Source organism: Eurosta solidaginis, chromosome 3 (assembly GCF_040869045.1).
Source record: "Eurosta solidaginis isolate ZX-2024a chromosome 3, ASM4086904v1, whole genome shotgun sequence".
In the NCBI taxonomy this organism is placed as follows: Eukaryota; Metazoa; Arthropoda; class Insecta; order Diptera; family Tephritidae; genus Eurosta; species Eurosta solidaginis.
Genome location: NC_090321.1, coordinates 7,831,430 through 7,854,398, shown reverse-complemented (window position 1 = coordinate 7,854,398; position 22,969 = coordinate 7,831,430). Strand labels below are relative to the sequence as shown.

The 22,969-nt window shown below is 37.2% G+C and overlaps 1 protein-coding gene across 2 annotated transcripts in view; it reads left to right on the top strand.

The window, feature by feature from the left end:
• The window catches only part of LOC137243197 (micronuclear linker histone polyprotein), a 553,070-nt gene that overhangs the window by 290,694 nt on the left and 239,407 nt on the right, over positions 1-22,969 (top strand). The gene's annotated exons all lie outside the window — the stretch shown is intronic.

The window sequence follows — 22,969 nt, the reverse complement described above, 5'->3', positions numbered from 1 at the left end:
CTCCCCACCCCCTAGTTCCGTGAGGACTTGGGGTCGCCAGAGCCTCGGCTGTCAATGAAATAGGATTCACCACGGTTAGGTGAGTTGACAATTGGGTTGGAGAAGCTATATGTTGTGCTGCAACCCCTTGAAATTGGATTTACCCAATTGAGGCATGCCTTTGGTGTATGATAAATGCTTTGCGCTGATTATAATCTACTTCATTCTTACATGTCGATAACTACATGCTTTCTTACATACTAGTTAAAAATAGAAAACCATTCAAGCTTAAATTTATATAAGCTGTTATTAAAATTAATAACAATGCTGAATCGATTTGCTAGATGTATAGTCCTAGTTATAGGTTCATTCATAGAATAATTCGTTTTGAGTTATTTCGATAAATAATCTATTATGCCGAAGATCTCGCAGTGGAATATATGGAATGAACAAAGTAGATAAATCACAGCAATCTATGCTCAAGTTTATTACATTATAGGCAAGCTTGAGTGAGATAAAAGTTCTTCTGTCATCCAAAGCCTGAAGATCAAGCAATTTGTGACTGCTGTTATATGATGGGAGGCCGTCTGGCTAGTGAAGCATACGTAAAGCAATTTTGTAAACATTTTTGGAACTTTCTCAATTTTATAGGAGTTAGATTCATAGAAAGGATTCCATATTATTGAGCAGTATTCAATACCACTTCTGACCAAGGATATATAAAGTGCCTTCAACGTCATAGGGTCCTTAAAGTCATTGGTGTTACGTCTACTTAACGCAACTATTGCAACAAATTTTGAAAAAACGAAATCACTGTGACTAGAAAAAGAGTGCTTGGTGTCAAAAATTACAACCAAGTCTTTACTCTCTTGACAGCGATTAAGATATTTAGCATTTATTTTGTAGATAAATTATGTGGCAGTTGTCTTTATGGAATAAGACAAAACACAGCATTTGTTTGAATTGAAAAATAAGTTATTGGCTGCGCACCATCCGGCAAAAGAGTCCAGATCAGAACTGTTAGAAATAAAATAAATAAATAAATGTATGACGCGATAACCTTCGAAGAGATTTTAGGCCGAGCTTCTCTTCCAATTTACCGCGTGCTTCTTTTTTTAATTTTTGCCGTAGGCAGAACGGGACCTACTTGTTTTATGCCGACTCCGAACGGCATCTGCGAGCCAGATGAGTTTTCACTGAGAGCTTTTCATGCCAGAAATACACTCGGAGTGCTTGCCAAACACTGCCGAGGGGCCACCCCGCTTAGAAAAATTTTCTTCTAATTGAAAAACCTTATTTCTAAAATTTTGATGTTCCTTTGCCCGGGGTTTGAACCCAGAGCATTCGGTGTGGTAGTTAGAAATAGTTTCACAAATAAATAGTATTTTTTGTGAAATATATAGTTTTAGTGTTATATTTCAATCATTAAAGGGGAGGAGTGATGGGGAAGCATATTGAGTAAAAAGTGCTAAGTCAGGAGAAAAAATTTGTTTTGAGTGAGGAAATTGTGCTAAGTCGTAAAATAGCTGCTGGGTTAGCATACGTGATTTTTATTTATCTTTTTCAAAGCTTTTACACTCAAAATTATTGCAACTAAGTTATCCTCATTCACAGTTTTGAAAAAAAAAGGTTATTTCAAAAATTATTCAGTTTTTTTCGTCTCCTGTAAAATTCGTAAAAAGTGACTTAGCACATTTTCACATTAAGCTATCGATATTCATCACCACTACAGGTAGAAAAAAACAAACATGAATACTAAAAAGAAAAAGTCGGCTACAGAAAGCAAAGTAAAAGATGAATTTTGTGTGTAAAATTAACTCAAAATTTTAGACACAGTTGGGCAGCTAATTGGTCAATGTGGTTTATTTGTGAGAAAAGGCAATCGAAACATTGTAACGGTGAGGGGGTGGTACATTGGTAGTGCAAGAAAGGTTTATTTGCTATTTTAGAACGTAAACGGCTTGTTTACCATTGAAAAAAAAATAATGTTAAGCAAAATTCGAAGAATGAGGAAGCAGGGCAAAATGCTGTTGGTCACTTGTCAAATTAGAGTTACTCAAATTTATTGTCCCCCAAATAACTATGAGGGGACCCCTGGAAAGTCCCCAAGATCATTACGAAATGATCCTCAAATGACGTTGCAAGAACCTCGAAGGAGTCCCCGAAATTATCCCGAAACAGCCCCCAACCGACCCCGAAGTGATACAATAGCCTTTGTTCTCTTGACACCGACATTTGCCGCATGCTACAATCCTTTTTGCACGTTAAGCGCTCGGTTGATCTACTAGGGCTTCCAAAAGCTCTTCGATCCATGGCTATTGGAGTTTTAGCTGGGCGCTGCCCAAAGTCAGTTCATGCTCAGCTGTTAAGCCCTTGAGAGGACGAGGTATAAATATATCGGTGGTGACATATTCGACTATTTATCGAATCGATTATTTATTTTAACCATAGCTCGTTGCCATTTAGCGTTTCACTAGATAACTTGAAACTGTTCCACAATGGACCCACATAAATATGTTCAAGTGAGCTGTTTGTGAACTGGAAAGCTACCACCCGCTATGCCTAGTATGTTTAACCTACTAGCGCACTTTTCCCTAGATAGAAAGTATACTAATCAAAGATGATTAGTCTCTTTTCTCAGCTGTTAGAAAACTCTTACACCCTGCTTCTTGCCTGTGCTAAGGGGTGCGCAGAGTTCGAGTAGGTCTCCTTAGTTCCGTAAGGATCGATGTCAGCCTTAACTGATGATATATACATTAACCTGGGTCGATTTGTGTATTTGTATGGACGAAAGCTAACCGATATCGCGCATTCGATTTTTCAGGAAAAAAAAGTGCCACTACGCGTACCAAAAAAATAATTTTCGAGCCTGCAAAAAAAAATGGCGAAAGGGTAAATTTTTCCACCAAAACGCTCCCAACAGTTTTTTGAAAAACAAAAAAAAAAAAAAATACTACGAAGCATGTAGTGTGTAGAAGATTAATGTATGCAAAAGAAGGCAGTTGGGAAAAACTTTATAACAACTAAGGCATGACGTAGCTGAATGCGTTTGTAACAATTTCAACTATCGTAGGAATGCGGGTTCGAATCCCACTCCCGGGAGAAAAGGTTTTGAAGAGATTTACATGGTATAATTGAAACAGCTGTCGCCTTGTCCGTCCTGATGTCACGTTGTTTAAATTTTACCCAAATTATTAAATAAAAAAAAAATATATTTTTGGGGTTTGGGGATTGTTTTCGTCGAAAAATTTACTCTTTCGCCATTTTTTGTTCGCAGGCTCGAAAATTATTTTTTTGGGTATGCTTAGTGGAACTTTTTTTCTTGAGCTCAAATCCTATCGAAAAATCGATGGCGCGATATCGGTTAATAAATCGACCCAGTCTAATACACATTAAACATATAAAAACCGGCCGTATTGTAAATCCGCCACTGCTTTGGCTTATCCACATAATCATGTATAATTTTAGGCGAAATTCATGTGCAGGCTGTCATTGCATCTATCTAATCACTGTCAACAAGTAAATACGTACACAGATTTTAAGGTTTTTATCTATTTTGGTATGACTTTAAAGCTACTATATTTATATACATTTGACAACCACAAATTTGTATATCAAATTCACCCGCTAAGTGATGCCATTCAGTCACAGTTAAACAAGACTATGCGCTTAGCAAATATAGAACTACAGACATTCAGATATACGTGTATATTAAATAAATAATATAGACCTTCGTACAAGGCTAACCTTTTAGCAAATACAAATACCAGTCAAGCATGTTATCATTATTTTACTACTGACCTACTCGCCAAAGTGATTTAAAACTCATAGTGAGCTTTTGGGCAGAGCTTTCGCTCAGGCGTTGAATATTAAGCTTACTCAGTGCATTCTTAAATTCACCACACTTTCTCTTTATCGCATAAACAAAGAGGGATAACAACGTGCTTACTCTTCCTTTATTACTAATTCATTTCATTCTCCTTTCTTCGAAAGTCAATAACCTTAACCGCAATGCAATTGTTTGACGTTACCACCAAAAGCCACAATAGGAAGTTGGATGCATTTATTTCTGAGTCTTTTTGTAACTTTAAAAAATGTTTGTAAAGAAATTAAATGAGTTTCCTCTACTTCTAGAAGCTCTGGTAATTAGCCGTAGCTTGACATGGTAGGTACCTTCGATAACGCTGACTTTGGGTGCCCATTCGGATGTAAAGACTAGCAGGTGAACCCTTCAAGTGGGTCTTCTCGCTACTCGGCTGTATACCATTGGTTAAAGAAATCCAGAAAGCCCTTAGAGCGGTGGTCGTGAGCTAGTCAAAGAATTATTGGCGCTCACTTCGCACTGGTGACGTTAGATTGTGGAATATCTCTATTTTTGGGGGATATTTCACTATAAAATTTAGTAAAGCGAAAAAGGGAAATTTGTTTGTCTTCCATATAAAAAAGTGATTTACTTGTAGTAAATATATGCAATCTGCTCATCCTTCAGCGTACGATGCTGCATCAAAAATATTTTGTGTTGGGCCTATTACTAACACAGGGACAGTTTTAAGTTCGGGGACCACTGCTTTAGAGAAAAAATAACGTATGCCAACTTAGAAATATTGATCATGGGTAAATTTCCCACAAAAGGTAATAAGTTCAGCGAAATAGCAATCTATGATATTCGCAGATGGGCTATGGAAAGGGGGCTGAAGCTGGCTCGCGTCAAACCGTAATGTTTTCTGATGACTAGGAAAGAAATTACCTTCCTGAACTTTTTCGAACTGAATGGGGCAACGGTAAGTTCTTCTATCGAAGCTAAATATATGACAAAATATCCAACGCCCACTTAAGCTGGAAGAGATTTAGATCTAAGATGACAGTGAACTAACGCCTTATCCATGGCATGCCATCAGATCTATAGTTGCGAATAGCACTCTAGTCTGGCGGATGATGCTAGACAAAAAGAGCAAGCAAACTAGGCTGCCAATTAGGGAAATACTACTGTATTATATTGCGAAGGAACTAACCAAAACAATAGCAAATCTGATCCAGCCTCTTTCACCTCCTATATCACATCAATTAATAACTTTCAGATACAAAATATAACAGACTGACCTTCGGGGCAGGAAAAAAAGGAGTGCTTAGACATTGGTTGGAAAATTACAAGCTAAAATCTCAAAAATTATATCCATTAACATCTTGCTATAACTGTCTTTTGGTCCTTCCATGTTTGCCATCAACCGCTTGGAAAATGATAGCTATTAAGATATCTTCTCAGTCGCATGTTGAATTTGAGCAAGGTATGCCAGACGGTAGGTTGAAAATTTCATTGTAGCTTACCATTAATACATCCATACCAAAAATGATCTCATTGCTGCTTCAAACGTCAATCTTATGATCCGAGGGCCAACTGACAGGTGAAATATGATATTTATATTTCTATGTAAGCTTGTGAGATTACGCGACATACAAAGCATGACATTTAGAATTTACCATCTTGTTTGAAGTGATGAGCCGTCGATAATATTACTATCATCAACAAACCGATCATTTTCTATAACACACCGATAAAAAACTAATAGTCCGTCGATTACAAATAGATAACACGTCCATAGCAATCGTCGGTAAAACTCCGATAACAAATCGATAACCTTTCAAAATCAAATCGAAATTTTTGCGTCAACAAATCGATAGTTTTTCGATAGCAAATCGAAAATTTTCCGATTGAAAATCGCAAACTTTTCGATAGAAAATCATTAAATTTTCAATAAAAACCGATCAGTTTTCAATTAAATATAACAATTCAGGAAAAACTTTATAGCTCAACGGCTACGTTTTTTTATTGATAACATATTTACAACACTTCGATAACTCGTCTAGACCTCTGCAGTAACACGTAAACAAGAAATGAATATCAGGCCGATAACTCGTCCAAAAATCTTGTAAAACATACTTATCGATAACTGTTCGAGAACTTATCGATAACGGTCCTTATAATACATCGCACATCTAGATTAAAACAGCAATCAACTCAAAAAATTGCAATGTACAGAAATCTAGAAAAACTGACTGCCTCCCCCATTTAAGCTAATGCAATTTTTTTGTTTGCTGACTTCTCGCCTTTCCATTTCTTTTCATCTTTTTTTTCGTGCCTTTCCTTAACTTTCCTTTCTTCCCAACACTCCCGCACATTACGAATGGATTAACTATAAACTTAACCTTTGAAGTTCCGCAAATATTATAACCTTCCCAAATGTTTTTGTTTTACTTACACTTACCTTACGCGGACATTCCGGGTTTCGTAGGTAAAGATAATTACATATCGAAGGTATTCATTTACAACAAGACCCTTTGTGACACCTCTCTTGAAGTATATTAGCACTCGACTCCTGCAAGTAATAACAAAATGAGATCCTTTGGAAGTATTAGTAATTTCCCACGAGAAAGTTGAGAATATTTCTACAATTTTTCACATCAACTACGTCGCGGATTGTCTCCACTAATTTATGCACACCACCACATAAACGCATATAATGACTTATTATCATAACCATACAGACTCCCAAACAATGTCATTAAGCTTTAACGCCGCTCACAACACCTATTTGTGCACCGATTCGCTCCACTTCACAATTTTCCGATCATTATGTGACCAACGGAAAATAGCCTTTAGCCACAAATATCCATTTATGTCGCTTTTTTTTGCAATTATCCACGCCAGCTGGAATGCATTGAATATTGAAAAACGTACAGACATACTCATACCTGCATATCGCACACCTAGATCAATAGGTATTGAGCTAACTCAAAAATCTGAAATTTCGAAATTATGTATATATCCGAGTTTGCCAATTCAATACCTACCGGACTGCAAATTCGATTTACTAATACTTCCTCTAGCCAGCGAGAAAAGGCTTTGTAAAAAATAAAAATTGCATAGGCGCATATGGCAGAAGCAGTTAGTTTTTCAAGTTTTCTGAACACTGCTCTTTTTGAGTTGATCGCTGTTTTGATATCGGTGTGGAATATACCAAATTATTCAAATGCACGAGTTTGTATTGCTCAAGTGCATATAGTGTGTGTTATGAACATATGTATGTTTGTATGTATGCTAGTACCTCACTACCACATTTGTATCACTGTTCGAATTTGAAATTTTATGTCGCTCGCAGCGGTCGAAATGTTGAGTGTGTCACAAACAACTGTGAAATGACAAAAGGAGGAAATGACAGCTAACACCATTTACAGACAATTTTCACATAAAAGCTACTTACTTGCATGCATCAAGTTTTATGTGTTTCTTTGTATGTATATTCATATGTGGGTATTAGTAATCTGAATTTTGCAAATTTTCATATTTGTGCAATTTGTAACGACAAAAACTGGGGAAAACCGCTTCGCTTTTGTTTTTCATGCATTAACATTGTTGCATTTTTTATGAGCTGACTGAGGTTCACTGGGGCGTATGACTAACACAGATTTATTCTACTGACGAGTGAGTTTCTTGTGGATTATTCTAGTGGTTAATTAAATGGAAATAGAAAAATATTTATAATAAGTTTTTTTAGCAAGAATTTACTTGAAGGACTGCAATTTTTTTCTTGTTCAATGGCAAACTACAAAATAAATATAAGCATTGCCACCGCCAATCTATCTTAGAAAATTTCGATATTTTACATCTGCAAGTAGATCCTACAAGCTGCCAGATAGCTGTAGCGTCTTTATGAACTTATAGCCGTGAAGAAGAAACTCTGAAGGAAGCGTGCTTCAGCTGCAGTCGCGTCGATATATATATATTGATAGCCAGGCGGCGATTAAGGCAATAAGCTCACACAATACTTTATCAAGAAAACCATACATCTCTACTGAGTTCAGGAGGGGATAGAAGTTAACGTAAAGGCCGAAAAATGGGCAAAGGAGTGTTTAACACTAGCTGAATCGACGATAGGCCTCCTAATCCATTTTGGAGAATTCAAAAGTAGATAGAAGTTGCATACGATCCATCAAGCAGGTTAGGCGTACACAAAAGCGCGATTTCTAAGATGACGTGCAAAGCCTACGATATAAGACTCATGAGGTGTCTCATATCTCTGAAGAGAGAGGACTTAAGTCTCACGATAGTCATACTAACTGCGCACAGCCTTCTGGTGTCATATGTTTATAAATTTGGCCTCGTCAGTAACAGCAAGTGGAGACGTGCGTTCGCTAGGACAAGGCTCTAGTTATAAGGGTTGGCAGAGTTTCCAGATCTTGAGGCAGCAATTAAGCTAGGTCGTAGAAAACTTCTAGTATTTGCCAAGAGGACGGATTTACTCTATAAAATACATCCTAGCACCTGATTGGGGCTCTTCTTCAAAATATGGGCACCAATGGAACATGCGATCTTATTGATTACTAATGATCGACAGCAGTTAAAACCATAGCATCCTCTTTGTGAGTACGCCACGAGATTCAAATATCGACACTGAAAACCTCTTCTATCAGCTATAGTTCAAACATGCCTCCGTGGTAAAACGAAAGTGGGTAGTGTTAGTTAAAGAAAGTTTGTTGTCGAGAAGCTGCTCTCAGTACAAATATTTTATAATTTACTTATATTGAATAAAGGCTTCTACATTTAATGAAGATACGAGTCTTCGTAAGCCCACAGTGCACGACGATTTTAAGGCATGTACATTTTACGGACAGAACTCAACCGAAAGGCCTAGACAATTATATCAAAAAACCAGGGAAACAAATTCGTGAGGGATGGATTCAGGACGGCATACGGCTTTGAATTCGGCAGCCATTTTGTATCTTGTCCGAGTCTTTAGAAACAAAATTTTTACAAAGGGCCTCAGAATTGCCCAATATTTTTTCTGACCCGAAAAAAGGCTTAAATTTTAACGTATCTGTGAATGTTGGAAGACGCCATTTTCTGCCGGCCTAACGAGAGGTTTTCGGTACACCCAAATCGATAACATGCCGACGAAAATTCGGTAACACTAGTACAAGAATCGATAATTTTTCGAAAAAGTTTTGATAGCAATTTGATAATAAATCGATAACTTTCCGATAGTGTCTAGATAATTTTTGCTAAAAAGTTAATAACTTTCCATTACCAAATCTATAAAACATCTACCACTTTGCGATATTACATCCTTATCTTTTCGATAATATATTGATAATAAATCGATTACATTTAAAAAAATTTCGATAGTTTTTTGATAACAAAAAAAGATCGTTAACTCAATTATAGCCTTCGTTTTCAGTAGGAAGTTTTCGACAAATCAATGAGAAATGGATAACACCCCCATTACCCGTCAATAACAAACCGATAACTTATCAGTAAGAAACCGTTAACATATTGAATACACGTCTTTCCTGGCTTGCTTATTTGAAAAAAATGTATTTAAAATTTTTGAATTTGCTTTGCCCGGGACTTAAAACCAGGAACTTCGGTGTAGGCGAAGCTCACTATGACCATACCACGGCTGCCGCCACTATAGAAACTATAAAAATTAATAATTTTCATGAACCATTCACAGCCCACGAAACTTTCGATATCGATTATCTTGTTGTAATTGTGTGCTTAAACTGCCTCACATTTAGCCATAATTGTGTACGTGCATTTACCCCAATTAAATAATTTTGCTATCTGATGCTTTTGCGCTGGTGTTGTAACCCCGTAGTTGTTGTAATTGAAGACCGATTAAAATATAATTAATTTAGCATACAGCTGCTCTTTTAATTTGTATGCATGGGATGAGTAGCTTCGAGATGTAATGTACATTAAGGTGGCTGTTATTATTTGCTTTGCTTTTGCTTTTGTGAAATTTATTACTTTCACTGCTTGAGAAATCCAAAATTTTGTAAACTTTTTACATCGGAAGTTTTAATCTTAATTATTTTCTGTTTAGTAAAGCACAAAGCAGGTCATAATAGATGTAATCTTTCCACATGCTTTGGTCGCGGCTACTTCCTTCGCTTAAAAACATTAAGAGTTATCTGGGAGCTGGTGGTACTTATTTTCGTATCAGCACTATGTACCACAGACTTCCGTCGGCGTAATCGTGTATCGTCTGGTCCGCAATTTCAACGGTCTTGTGCCAACCTTGTTCCTTTTTTGTGGCTCACAGATCCCCATCAAAGCGCAAGCACAACAGCAGGTAGTCTTTTCGTCCAATATGTGGTGACGCTGTACCATACCGTGGTATTATGGCCTGCGCTCAAGCTACACCGATGCATTGAGTGTCGTTGCTGTTGTTAACGCTACGTTCTTTACCACTAGGTTTAAAAGTAAGATGTGCAGAATGGGAAACAGCGCAGTCATCAAGATTGTTTATAGGGCTCTCGTCATGCTAACAATTGGGAGCTTGCATATCCCGGCTTATGTTTTGAAATATGTTATTTTTGCTGCCCATTAAACAAGGACTTTACATTCGCTCTAAATAACCAATGATCCTGAGGGGGCGATAGACCCCACGTCAACCCCAGCACACTCTTACATGCACAATATGCCTTCGAGGCCTTCCTCACTGTCAGCTCCACGTTGAGCTTCGACGGTAGCTTACATTTACAGCTATTAAGAATTCATTCCAAGCATACGTTAGAGTAAAGTTTCTAAGAAAAGCAATTCATCGTAATTTGTGAAGTTTGATTGCTGTCGCCTTCCCAGCTTGTTTTCAGCTGTCCAAAACTATTGGTTGAATAAAGTTTCATACTTAAATTTCCACTCGAAAAAACAACATAAACACACAGCTGTGGTATCAATGTTCAGTATTTTCGGAGCGAAGACAACCTTAATATGCAAAAAAGAAAATATGAATTGACTCTCTTTTTCTTTGCTTGGTTTGTGCTAACGACACTCAAAATAAAAATTCAAAGGAAACTAATTTCGTACTTAAAAGCATGTTAATTTGCCTTGAGCCTAGTTGGATTTAAGTTTCCCAGTTGAATCATCAACAATTTTTTGTTTCCTCTCAATTTCTGCTTCAAATTTTATTGCCAATTTTTTCTTTGTATTTAGATGAATGCCATGGGATGTAGCGCTAAAAGGAATTAATGGGAAAAATAAACACGAAACCAGTTTATCGAGTGCGGTATTTTGCAATCTGCTGAAGCTTTAAACTTTCTCAATCTAAGTTTTGTCGAAAACGAATGGAAAATTGAGGAGTTCCATGCCGAAATGCAACGAGTGACTCATAACAAGTACCCAGTCTCAATTGAAGGTACATTTTCAAATAGTCTTATAGGATATTATAGTAGTTATAAAAGAACGAACATTTATCGGAGAGCTAGATTTGAAGTTTTGTTCTTAAAAGTAGATTTATTGCGGTTTGGCTCAAAATCTTTTAAAATTACTGCGGTTTGGTTTAACAGCGAATAGATTTTTTGCTCACACTAACAGCTCTTTGTAGAATATTATTGTTCCAGCGTCCCTGAATGGATCATATGTACCAATATTTTTGTCATATTTGTAGCCTAATATGTAATACAGGGGCCTCTATCTGGTTTTGCTTGCAAGTGGTCTAGAATGATTTTTTTAATGATTTTTTGCAAGTATTCCGAACTGAAGTAGGTGATTCTGGCCTGGGACAACGCAATGTAAATTGGACCACATTTTTTGTGTGCAAGAGGTTTAGATATGGAGTCCTCGTAAAATACTTCTTAAGCACTCTATAAATCATTCTTAATAGATATACCGATACTCCAAAACTTATTTTGGAATATTCGAAAATACCTACTTTTCATAAAGTTTATTACATAGACTTTAGAAAGTGGAGTTAAATCACATCAAAAAATGAAGGGTGCGCTTTGCTGTGGAGCTCCTTAACTAATAAGGCTAAGCGTTTAACTATTTTCACAAAAATTTGTTTTCATTGCTTTACGAAATTGCATTTCCTTCGCCTAAAGCCAGGAGGAACAATTCGAAGAAAACTTTTCGCGAATAATAATCTTGCAAAAGAATGGCATTACTTTTTTCGATATAAGCTGAGGGATGAAAAGATAAAACCGCCTCAAATAAGGTAAAACTCCAAAAAAAGGGTTTTTCGATATTTTTCGGATTCGCCTGTGAAATATCGAGGATCAAAAACCTGCCCTTCCTAAAGGCATAAAAGCCCCCTGCTCTCAATAACGAGAGCTTGCAATGGCTTTGACTCAGGGACTAACTATATTGTTGTTATTGTTTTTGTAGCAATAAAACCACTCCTTGAAGGTCTTGGGGAGTGTTATCAAGTTGACGGTACTTCGCCGGATGCAGATCCGGTACGTTCCGGAAACGATTTGTTATAACCACATGCTACCTTCTAGGTCATCCCGTCCTCCCATAGATTCATGAGGAGTTCGGGGTCGCCAGAGCCTCGGCTGTTAATAATTCCCCATGGATGGGTGTGGTTGACAATTGGGGTTTTTAGAAGCTATATATTGCGCTGGCAACGTGAAAAAGTTGCCTTACACAACCCCTTGAATCTGGTATTCTAGTCGCCTCTTCCAACAGACATAGCCACCGCGGGAATATTCTGACCCCATAACCCGCTGGGGGTAAGGATTAACTACCATGGGCTGCTTTGTGGTATGACAAACAAAAAATAAATAAAATGCTCTGCGGTAGACAAGAAAAAAAGCTTTTGCCTTGCAGGAATAAATACCTGGTGGGAAAATCGCATGTCGATTAAAGGCAGTAAGGACCCAGGATGGATCTCAAACTTTCTGGGCAAAACTCATATAAAAAAAAATATTTTAGTGCGGTGCTCTTAATTGGGAAATGTCAGCAGCAAAGTCCTTGCACGTCTTTAAATGTGCTTATCTTTCAGATGGCTTTGGGGTAGTAATAGATATAACAGAAACGGCCTTGCAGTAAGCATCAGGGCTGGTTGGTGCATAAAATAATATAAGCTTAAGATAACAATTTCTAAGGCGAGTTATAGTAGCTCTCCTTATATTTGGCATTGTTGCTGGAAGTATTAAAGGAGTCAAGGGTAGTCTGTAGGACATGCATACAATATAAGAACCTTCAAACCGCACGGAGCCAAACCCATGAAAGTCATATACTTCGTTTCAAACCACCGGCGTCCACCGTGGTGTGATGGTAGCGTGTTCCGCCTACCACATCGAATGCCCTGGGTTCACACCCCGGGAAAAGCAACATCAAAATTTTAGAAATAAGGTTTCAATTAGAAGAAACTTTTTTAAGCGGGGTCGCACCTCGGCGGTGTTTGGCAAGCACTCTGAGTGTATTTCTGCTATGAAAAGCCCTCAGTGAAAACTCATCTGCCTTTCCGATGCCGTTCGGAGTCGGCATAAAACAAGTAGGCCCCGCCCCGCCAATTTGTAGGAAAAATTAAAAAGAAGCACGACGCAAATTGGAAGAGAAGTTCGGCCTAAAATCTCTTCGGAGGTTATCACGCCTTAAATTTAATTATTTTTGTAATAGCCAAACAATACGGCAATTTCTTGATAAATGAAAGTTACTGCTGAAGAAAGAGTCCACTCTTACTGCCACAAGTGATTGCGAATGCAATTGTATGCACCCTTAGTAGGGTGGAGAAACAAATAAGGAATAGAATCCCTGCACATTTTGAAGCTAAGAAAGCTCTCACTGTAGGCACGCTTATCAAAAACGTCACTAAAATCCACTGGCTTGGCATGGCACTCAAACCAAAATCGTAACGGATTAACATAGTGCAAAAGACCATCGTCATCGCTTATACTCTCCAAAACCCTAAAATCTTAGGTTATTGTCTTTATTGCTACTAGAAGAAGACGCTATTTGTCCCTAGTTAACTTGAGCTAGGTGTAGCAAAAGTTAACAAGCATATCGGTATATGCAGACCACGAAGTTACCAGCATTAAGCTTTTCTTTGAAGACATTCTAGTAACACGAAATAGAAGTGGGCTGAAGAGCGTAGTTGATGCTGACGATGTCGAGATTTTGATAGCGGACCAGTTCGCTTCCGTGATTATTGAGCGCATATAAATAACGTTGGCTAAACTAAGTGGGTGGACAGAGGAATGTGGCCTTCGGTAAAATCCAGAAAGGACTTGCGCATCTGCTACACTGTATGAAAAAGCACAGGTCTTTTACTTTCGGATTTCCAAGGCAGAGCGGCTAGCAACTAACTAACTAATTAAGTGTTTGTTTAGTAGCTGAAAATTGCACTATCGGTGTACGAGGCGTTGATAGAATTAGCGCGGACCTATGGCTGTATTGCAAAGTTGGAAGCTCTTCTGAAGAATTTAATCTCTCACTTACAAAAAATTTGAATTTGAAGATATCGGCTAGGGGCTACTGTAGCCAAACTAACTTTCCCCATAGCGCGCTTGAAGCACTGCATTTCTATTTTCTAAGCAGGAGCTGGTGCTTCTTTCTCTACGTGATACACGTATCTCCCAAGTATGAGGGTTATCTTTTCATTATAGAGTACAGGTTTTTCTTTTGTACTCGAGGGCTCTACCGAAATTTTCATAGGAAACTGCTTTCGTGTGACAGATACCATACCCAGCTCACCATTCGCGCTACGGGCTATTTATTTGCAAATTCAAATAAAAAGATATTTAATACCAGCGCTCAGCGTAAACCAATCACACTACGCTTACAAACTTATGCATCATCTTGCCCCATTACCAAAGCACACCATGGCGTATACGCAACGCTTAAAACCGCGGAAACCGAATCTGTGCTTTTTTGCAATAACCGCTCAAGTCTTATATTCTAGTTTGCCGCAAATTGATATTTAAAGTTTAAATGCATATTTGAAAAAATTTAAAACAGGTACTCAATCAAAAGTTCGTGAATCAGATGGCCTAAAGTAAGATTAATAAAGGCCACCAAATCTTTTTGGCAAAATTGCTTTTTTATATTGTAACCATTTAACAATTCCAAAGAAATTTTTCACTATCTTCATTACTAAGCCTCCAGTTATATTTTGATGTTAGTATATTAACTGTATCCATTTCTATAACATTAGAAACGTTTCTTGTACCTCCACACCCAACAGGATAATACCAATCATGGGGATGGTGTATTGTATCATTTGTGTTTTTTTTTCTTTCTTTCAGTAAGCGTGTGATCTACGCCGCACTGCATGTGGGTGTGGCCTTGTTCCATAAACTTGTGGTCGATAATACAAATAGTATTGGAAATGTGATTTGCAGCCATATCGGACACAAATGAGCGCAATTATCACTGTGGAACACAACATGATTCACTCCCTGAAGGTTGTTAAGATTTTCGAATGGACAAGAAGTGATCTGATTTTCACCGCGCCCTGATATTCCTACGTGCCACATGTAGCAATATGTTGATATTGCTGTGCAATCGTTAAATTAAAAATCCACAATTGCCTTTTATAAAAACTTAAAGAAATGCGCAGGAATGGAGCAAAGATTGTTGTAGGTCGAAGGTAAAACTTCTTTTGCCAGTGGTTCCTTTATCTACGCACTTGGAGTTACCAGCCAACTCCGTTATTTTTTGGTGCACCGACCGCTCATTCTGCAATAATTGAACTAGATCTTGACTGTTGCCTTTATTAGCAACAACTAGTTTTGCTTCCAATTTACCTCCAATTTATCACATATTTGACAAGTATCTAGTTTAATTTTCTTTGCTAAAAATTAACGTACTTAGTTAAGAATAAATATAATAAATTCTATACATTTAAAAGCCTTCCAATATGAAACACGAGCAGTGGCTTGGGATGGATATTTGTCACAAAATAGTGCATACATTTTCGAAAGCGATAACTTGGATTGAAAGTATTTGCAGCGTAGGCCTCTCCTTGTGTAGTGCCTCTCATAGCTTGAAAAGCTGTTAGTGTGTTCTTTAATCTTGCTTATTCTACCTTTAGAGAGCATGTTTCATCCAGCTGCGGAGCCACGTCTATCAAGAAAACTTGAGTTTGGACTATCGATTTTTTAACAGCGCTTTTTAAAAACTTTTTGACATACAATTTTTTCCATTAATATTTACAAGGGTTCCAATAAATACAACTCGTTCATTGTGAGAACAAAGTGCGCTATCAAATACTTTTTTGTGGAGAGAAGGTGATATTTTAGTCTTACATTTTCTGCGGCATTCGTAATTTATAAGGTGGAAAACTCTTCCTGCTACTACTCCTTTGGAGTTTGCGTAACTTTTACCACTATTCCGTTTCATTTGGAGTTTTAGCGCGAGAAGGAACCTTTCATCGATTTCTTGGTGATCCACTTCTGACTCAGTGATACTAATTTGATTATTTTCATGGTTATCAATATCAGATTCTAAATCAGTAACTTGATAATCAGGATGGGTACGCGAAAAACGAAAACGCAAACACTTCAAATTAGGCGAATTCAATTGTTAAATCTGTTTACATCTCTTCGGAAATTTAAGGATCTCGCCAAATTAAAAACAATGGAACACCTTTAAATGTAATTTAGTAATGCGTAACTTTAACATTAAAGAAATCAAATTGCCACAAATTTAAAGATTTCATGTTCGAATAGCGGCAATTTAAAGCTGAGAGAAGAGCCTTTGGCGGACAAGTAAAGTGACTAGCTTGCGATCGGAAAGTTGTGAGATCAAATCCAGAGAAAAAAAGGATGTGTGCTATTGTTTGTGCTAAAAAAAACTTAGGTGGACTTAAGAACTGACAAGTGTTGGACAATGGGTGCAATAACCGCCTATCTCGATCGAAGTCCGTTATTCGCGACATACAAAATTTGCAATAAAAACCTAATTCTAGTTATCGCACCACCTTGTAAGTATTACATTTTGCAATAATCGCTTACTACGACTTAAGCTCTTTCTACTTTATACTAAAATGTGCCGCTTTGTTCAGAAAATATGTTTGCAATAACCGCTTATTTCGAGATAGACGTATTATGCAACAAAAATAAATGTTTACAATTAGTTTACGTTAGTACAGTTTCGAGTTCGGCCATTATGCACTTGCCAATAAATTCTCTATTAGTTTACCTAGAAGTATACTAGTTGGATACAAATATGTAGCTTTAATTCGCGAACACCATAATAAGTCAAATTCTTTTTAAGTCGACTTAAGCGGTTATTGCATGAGGCCACAGAAATTAATAAATTTTTTATTAAAATAAGGAGAATAAATTAGAGAATTAAACACACATACAGATGTTATTGCGCATAACTCAATAAAAATAAAAACCAAAAATCAATTTCATCTTAAAATGACAACTTCTCAGCTTCACATCATTAAGAAATTTAACGCATAAATGCAAAAGAGTTGATTGTTGTGGTGTGAGAGCAGCAATATGTGTTGGTGGCAGCAAAAAAAAAAATATTGTTGCAAATTGAAAATCATTAGAAGCGTAGCAAAAGAACGGACAGAAACTCAGAGCTAATGGTGACGCACTATTTCAGTTGCACAGTTTGTCTGCAACAGCTTTTAATAAATTGAATCCTTGTGGGATCTACTGTTCTGACAGATTTCAAATGAAACATTTTATTGCGCGAAATAGAAAAAGCTGCAAGGAAACGTAAATTGCAGCGTAGTAAAATGTGTAGTAAAAATTTTATGCGTAGCTATACTTTGGCGTTAAGCACTGCATGTTACAGGAGGGCGTTCTAACTTTTTGTTAAGAATTTCAAAAGTTTGTGTAACAACATGCATAATTGTCAGTCCCTAATGCTATGTGCAACAGTTGCTTGAGTGATATTAGTTTACAAAGTAAGGGGAAAATAATAAAACTTTTAACAAAAGCTATTAAATAACAAATACTTTTGCTGTATGCACCTGAAGAATGTCAGTAAAGTCATGTTAGGTAAGGTCACGTTGCACATTGGTCGGTCTTATATGGAGTTGGTGGCCAAAAATACTTCCAGTAGAGATATTAACGTGAAACTTTGGTCACGGATTTACAAATATAATTATTTTTTTCAAAAAAATTGGTACGGGTGATACCTTTATACTGACCCACAACCACCCACTTTCACCGCATGCATACAAAAGTGGGTAGATGTGGGGGTAAAGTTGGTAAGATGTGTCAGAGTCAAAGTATGATAAGCAATGACATTTCAAACCCTGCAAGACAGAGAAATTCATTACTGAAATACGTTTGATCTTCAGCAGCCACCAGCATGACAAGCTGTCAACAGCTGTTGACCTAAAATGATTGGCAAAGCAAAGGCGTGAAGACAACAAACTTACGTGCGTTTCACACATTCTTATGTATTTGGATAACGTAGCATAATAGTAATGTGTGACTCTGTTTATATGAACACATAAATATATGTAAAAGCATGTATTCATTTGTATCAGCGTGATCAGATAAAAACACCCATGTTGTTCTAGCAATATCAAGACACCCAATTCGACATTCTTATGCCTCTACTACCATGCGTATTGTCAAACTTTCTGGTGGATATTTCTCAAGCCATTTAGTTTACAATGTTGGTAATATTGGTCTGTCATGTGTGGCATGTTGAGAAAAAGTATACCCGAAAGTCTACCATATGTGGCAAAACTCCCTTGTAAGGGCAAGGGTAAGACATTTCTCAAAGTATTACGCTCGCTACGTGTGCAGGGATGCCAATTTCATAATGGTATGACCGGGGGTTGCCACTGCTACAACGGGTATAAGAATTCTCATTCCTAGTGGCTGGCCTGCAGAACTACAAGGACGTAGTAAAAACCTCAATGATTTCTACCCCCTTTCAATCGCGTTAAGCAAATCCTGGAAAAAGAGATAAGAATCTGAAAAATTATTTGTTTTCATCACCAGAAACCTCGTGCATAGTACAGTACTGAAGGTGGCTAAAATAGGATATCCCAACATAATATAACATAACATAACATTATAATGGTTGCATAACATAACATTAGCAAAACAAAACAACAGCATAAAACCTAAAAATCTTGATGTGATTACCCTAATTTTTGTTATTTTATGTTACGTTATGATATCTAATGTTATATTATGTTATTATGTTATGGTTTTTTACGTTACTTTAAGTTATGTTATTTGATATTATGTTATATCTTACGCTATGTATACTTATGTAATGCTATGTTGTATTGTGTTATGTTATGCTGATATTCGTTGAAGGTTGCACAGGTCCTTCGAAGCCTCCTCAATGCTTCGAGGAAATGAGCTTGCTGTTAAGCCTCTTCGTAAAACTGTGTAGTTCTACTTATTGCTCTTCTGAGGATGACGAACAAAGCATTTGCTGTCATCAAGTGAAGCCGTGATCGGGCAGCCAGGTGGAGGTAGACCCCAAAGTGTGAAACAGGTATTAGGGCATCTTCATCATGCATTCTTGTATGCCATGTCACCAGTTACAGCATTTTTGAAGTGTAATGCTCCTGGGTTCAAGCCCCGGGCAAAGCAACGTCGAAAATTTAGAAAAAAAGTTTTTTCAATTAGAAACAATTTTTCCCAAGCAGGGTCGCCCCTCGGCAGTGATTTGGCAATCACTCCGCGTGTATTTCTGCTATGAAAACGTTTTCAGTTCGGTTCGCAGTCGGCATAAAACATATAGGTCCTGTCCCGCCAATTTGTAGGAAAATTAAAAGGACCACGACGCAAATTGAAAAAGAAGCTCGGCCTAAAATCTCTTCGGAGGTTGTCGCGACTTACATTTATATATTTATTACATTATATTATGTTATGTTACGGTATGTTAAGTTAGGTTACATTAAGTTATGTTTTGTTATGTCATGTTATGCATAGCTATGTTGTGTTATCTTATGTAATGTTATGTTATGATATGTTATGTTATTTTGTATTATGATATGCTTATGTTTTGTCCTGATATGCCATGTTACGTTATGTAACGTAAAACATATTAAATCATGCTAAAATCAGCGTAATATAAAATAGCGTAGCAACCTTTTTCGACCAACTTGATGTGCATGTCGACGCATTCGTATTCAGAAGTATATGTCTACAAGGCCTGCATAAATGTGAATCTACGAAGCTATCACAGCTGCATTAGAAGCAAGAAAATCCGCAATGGCCGTCAACAGTACATATCTCAATATAACCTCACATCGTTTATCAAGTCATCATGAATTGCAAACAAACAATGTTTTGCGCCCTAATGGAGAGAATATCAAGTATGTTACTGCTATTTCGTCAAGCTTCCATCATCATTCATAAGCATGAACGTTAATTAGTGGAAAAGCATGTGGCGCGAAATAAGCAGTTGCAAATTCGATACTAGTTTTTGTTTACATCACATGTTTCCCCGATTACTCAATTTGCTTTCGTAACTCGCTGTGCAATGGTTTTAGAGTGAATGGGGTTGTGTAATGACTTTGGTTCAATACAGCACTGTTCCACAAAGTGAGGCGAATGTGAGTAGCGTATATGAAAACCATTTTCAATGGAAGATAAACTTAACTTAAGATTTTATACAGTGAACGTTTTCTCATGTGATTTTTAAGTTAATCTGCTCTATATACATAATTTTTTGTTCACAAACAATGCTTTTATCGAACGGACAAACCTTGAAGTTTACATGAAAATTTGGCCTTGGGTGTATTAAATTTTTTGTTAATCAGTGTAACGCAAGTCAAGTTGCTCATTTAAAGTAGAAGAATAAAAGTAGCAAGTTTCAAAGTGCTGGTTTTTCCACTTGAGGTTGTCATTACCGAAAAAGCTGATTGGTCAGCCATGGCAGGAACAGAACCAGCAACAATTCAAAGAGTGCTCAGGCAGATAAACGGGCCGAACATGCTTGAGTGCACATCTAAGCAATTTTGTGCTTGCAGTTGAGTGTGTGTTTGTATATTTAGATTTTTGCACAATTTAACATGCTTGCAGATCAAATGACCTCGGTGACAACAAAGAAAGTCGGCCAAAGGATGACTATGCAACAAGCAGCAACTACATCAAAGTCATCACAAACTATGATGTGCACTAACGATTTTCACTTTTTTATGACTAACGAGATAGCCGAAAAGTATACAATGACAGTTATGAAACCTTCTTTTTATCAAACCAAATATTAGTGACTGAAATTTTTAAGATTAAAGAGGCATGAGAATATGGCATGAAACAGCTTTTACGGTGTTTTTAATGGTAGGAAAGATATTTTATTGAAAAATATTAATTATGTAAACTTTGAAAGTGGCATCAGCAGCGTTTTAAAGTGACTTACACCCCTACTATGTTTTCATACGATAGACGATAAACGCTTGCGAGCGTATCGTAAAAAATCAGCTTTCATATTGCGATTTCCACACGGCCGATAGATGTACTATTGCGAATGACAGCAGAGCTTGGTTTACAAATTTTTTTGAATCTATACGAAACAGATAGCAAAACAAAACGTAAATACTAACAATTCATTTGTCTTGTACGTAAAAGTGGCAAAAGTTTTTAAAAGCTGTAATAATAAAATGTTTTATGCAACCTCTGTTACCTTTTATATAAACTCAAATGAACGAATTGACGAAACTCGCATAGAGGACACTGAAAGAAGAAAATTGAGGGATGCTTCCAATCTTCTTGAAATGAACTCTACAGTGTAAGTACTTAACATACTAAAAGTAAAAAAAAAAGTTTAATAAAAAATGTCTTAACAGGAATAGAAGGCAATTTGCGCGCCCGTAAAAATAGGTCATTCATCCCAAATATTTTGAAGGTTTGTGCCACTTTAAGGTTTCTTGCCCAGGGTGTTGCAACAGAGTGTTGGGAATGAGGCTTTAGTTGGATTCTTTTGGATTATGTAATAATTTTATATTTACTTCTATTTAAACAGTTAAAAAATTTAACAGCTGATGCGATAGTTATCGTATGGCAATACCACGATAAACAATAAACACTAACGATCGGGTTTCACACGCTAGAATTTATTTCATAATACGGTATAGCAGATTGCAAGCGTTTATCGCGTATCGAAAGAGTTCATAATAGGGGTGCAAATTTTTATTTTAGTAAGTAAATTTTCTCCACCACAATTTGGTTGGTGGATTAAATTTGTGTTTATTTTACGGCGTAGTTTTTGTATTGTGCAATATTAAAAAAGTATGGCATAGTGAGTGCTGGCTTCTTGAGATTAGATAAAGAACCATTCGGTCATACGGTAAAGAAAGAATGAGCGCATTCGCACCTTGGCAGACACGTCATTGTTGACGGATATAAATTCGAGTCGGTGAAGAATTTCGCCTATTTGGGAACCAGCATTACCAGCGAAAACAATGTCAGCTTAAAAGTCATAGTCATACAGATAACAACTCTTGTCAACAAATGCTACTTTGGACGCGATCTGATAACGCTCTACAAGTCGCTCATCATAACTGTCTTGATGTATGGCTCGGAATCATGAACGGTGTTAAGAGCGGATGAGATTGCTCTTAGAGTGTTCGAGAGAAAAGCTCTTCGGAAGGTTTATGGTCCTGTCTAAGATGCCGAGGGCAAGTATTTAAAGCGGTGTAATTATGGACTGTATGAGACGCAGATATGATGATCATACAGTGCATAAAAAACCCAAAAACTTCACTGGCTAGGTCATGTTATGCTAATGGACAAAAACGCTTCGGCAAAGAATGTACTTCAGTCGACACCGTAGTTAGGAAGGTGAGGAAAGAGGAGACTTCCATTGAGTTGAAAGACGAAGATGGAGGAGGACTTGGCCTTCTTTAGCGCTCCAAATTAGCGTCAGTTATCGCGAAACCGGCGTGACTTGTTACGAAACGGCCAATATTGCTTAGGCTGTAAAGCGTCAATTAATGATGACGCTGACATAGTCGTAGAACCGAGCTTATTTATAAACCTTATTGACATTCAACTAGTTGGCACAAACTGAAAATTCCAAAGAAGACTTAAAAAGATTTCCATCAATCCATCCGGTGGGGCTCCAGACTCCTATTTATTGAGTGAGAGGAAGCACTTCTCCTCATTGCTATAAAGCGAGAAACAAGACGAACCCGATAATGATGAAGGTGAGAATATCAATATTCATGCTAAATAATAAAAAGAACTCCAGGTAACGACGGGCTAATCGCCGAGCTGTTAGTGACGACTTGCGTCATCTCGATTGCCTCTAGACAGTCAATAAAGTGTGCTC